The sequence below is a fragment of the Triturus cristatus genome, chromosome 2_1 (genome assembly GCF_964204655.1).
Source record: "Triturus cristatus chromosome 2_1, aTriCri1.1, whole genome shotgun sequence".
Lineage (NCBI taxonomy): Eukaryota > Metazoa > Chordata > Amphibia > Caudata > Salamandridae > Triturus > Triturus cristatus.
The window spans coordinates 112,349,998-112,352,750 of record NC_140581.1 but is presented as its reverse complement, the minus strand read 5'-3'; positions in this window follow the sequence as shown (position 1 = coordinate 112,352,750).

Below are 2,753 nucleotides of genomic sequence, written 5' to 3'. Positions count from 1 at the left end.
CAGAATCCCTTGCAAAAATCAACATTTGTCCAAAAAACACACATTATCCTCACATTTCTGTCCCCCGGGGTGGCAGATCAGGGGCCACTGCCCCCCCAGGGGGGCAGAAAGACTGGAATTTCTCAGGGGGGTGGGGGTATTGCCATGCCCATTTTGTGCAGCCCCCACCCCAACATGAATACAAAACATCCCTGGTTTCTAGTGGGTTTCCTGCCCCCGGGGGGGGGGGGGGGGCAGATTGGGGGCTACGGCCCCCATGTGCCCTCCAGGGGGGAAGAAAGACTGGAATTTTTGCAGGCGGGGTGTTGGGGGCATTGGCATGCCCGTTTTGGGCAATCCCCACCCCTAATTGTAATTGCCCACTAAAATCCCTGGTTTCTAGTGGGCTTTCTGCCCTCGGGGGGGGGCAGATTGGGGTCTACAGCTCCCATCTACTTCCCAGGGGGGGCAGAAAGTCTTTAATTTTTGTGGGGGGAGGGGGTGGGGGCATTGGCATGCCATTTTTTGGCAGCACCCACCCTAATTCAAATTGCCCCCAAAAAATGGGGGGCAGATTGGGGGCTACTGCCCTCATCTGCCCGCCAGGGGGCAGAAAGGCTGTAATGTTTGCAGGGGTGTGGGGGCAATGGCATGCCCGTTTTGGGCAGCCCCCACCCTAATTAAAATTTCCCCAAAATAAATCCCTGGCGTCTAGTGGGCTTTCTGCCCCCCGGGGGGCAGATTGGGGGCTGCTGACCCCATCTGCCCCCGGGGGGGGCAGAAATACTGTAATTGTTGCGGGGGGCATTGGCATGCCATTTTGGGCAGCCCCCACCCTAATTAAATTGCCACCCAAAAAATCCCTGGCATCTAGTGGGCTTTCTGCCCCTCCGGGTGGGCAGATTGGGGGCTGCTGCCCCCATCTGCCCCCCAGGGGGGGCAGAAAGGCTGTAATTGTTGCAGGGTGGTGGGGGCATTGGCATGCCCGTTTTGGACCGCCCCCACCCTAATTAAACTTCCCTGGCGTCTAGTGGGCTTTCTGTCCACCCGGGGGGGCAGATTGGGGGCTACTGCCCTCATCTGCCCCCCAGGGGGGGCAGAAAGGCTGTTATGGGGGTGGGGGCATTGGAATGCCCGTTTTGGGCAGCCCCCACCCTAATTAAAATTTCCCCCAAAAAAATCCTTGGCGTCTAGTGGGCTTTCTGCCCCCCCATAGAAAATAAAACTGAAATGAGCCTAAAGTGTAGTAATTGCATTTCACTAACCAGAGATCAGTCAAAGCAGCCATTTTCCTTTCTTTCAGGAGGGCCAAGGGCATCTGTGCTATGCTACTGTGGATGTGTAAAGTTGATGGTAACCGGGGTGAACGATTTATTTTTATTTGATCTTTTAAATATATCAGGAGGCACAAAGGAAGAGATTATTATAGACACATTTTTGATGGCCCATTATCCATTTAGTCAGCCTTGGGAGAACAAGAGGTTATGTTGGCTACTCTGATTGAGACCTCTGACCTGCGTTACACACCGCGGCCAGTGAGTGTGGTGGTGGTGGCGCACTGGAAAGAGGTTGCCATTTCTCATCCATGAATCTTTTTGGTTGACAAAAGGGAGATAACTTTCAATAAAACAATTTAAAAGTTTGTGAAACCCATTTGGCCTCACAATAAGGACCTGGAATCGGTGACTAAAGTTAAGTGGGTTTATTACACATTAATATTCATTTCCGTAAATGTGAACATCAGAAATACATTATAAAAGTAAAAAAATATAGCAAGAAAATTTAGGCATTGAAGTAAATTTGTGACGTGTTAACATATAGCATACAATAACTGCAGTCAGATCATTACAGATGTCAAGAATCAGGGTTTGGTGTTCCTTTAAGAAACTCATGGAGGTCATTTGGGGGTTAGTCAGGAGGTCGCAGCTGTGACCTCTATCTTGATCCCTGCTACTCCTGGCACTTCCTTTGTGACCCCTGGCTTCAGAGGGGACAACACATTTGCCTACTCTGAGGCCAGGGGTCACAGCTGGGACCCCTGACTACCCCCAAATGACAATCATGAAGAAACTCTGTTCCCCCTTTCTAAATATGAATGGAATACCAAGTCTAAATTGAGATAGGGTCATAGGTAAAAGTTTAAAGAAATTCAGAAAGTGAGAAGGTGTCAGCATAGTGAAGGTTTCAGTCGAAATCTTCTAAAGAAAACAAGGGGCATATTTACAAGCTCCTTGTGTCACTTTTTCTGATGCTCCTGTAGCGCACAGTGCAGGTCCATATCCACTAGGCCACGAAAAGCCACATTTCACGGCCTTGTAGATAAGGTGTGGCCATGCAGCACAAGGCGCTGCGTGGCCTTACATTGCGGGAGGGAGGCATGCCATGGGTGTTGCTGTGGGTTTTCCCATGCAACACCCATAGATTTTGACATTGCCCCAGATTTACAACATAGCGTGAGTCTGGGGCAATGGCAAAAACTTACGCCTCGCCAGAGCTGGCGTAATGAGAAGAAATGTTTACATTTCTCCTAGTGTTTTCCTCTTTCCACTTGTGCTGCATTCTACAGCCCACATAGAAGGGGGAAAACACCTCTCATGGTTGTGTTTGTGCGGGAAGGTGCCCCTTCCCACACAAAAATATTCAGCGAACAACACAGAAACCCTTGCACCATGCTGCAAGGGTGCCTGAGTTGGTGCACGGTTGCAATTTTTGCGCCGGCTGAAGGTAAGGAATGCACAGTATTTTGTAAATACAGTGCATTTCTGTCTTTTTGA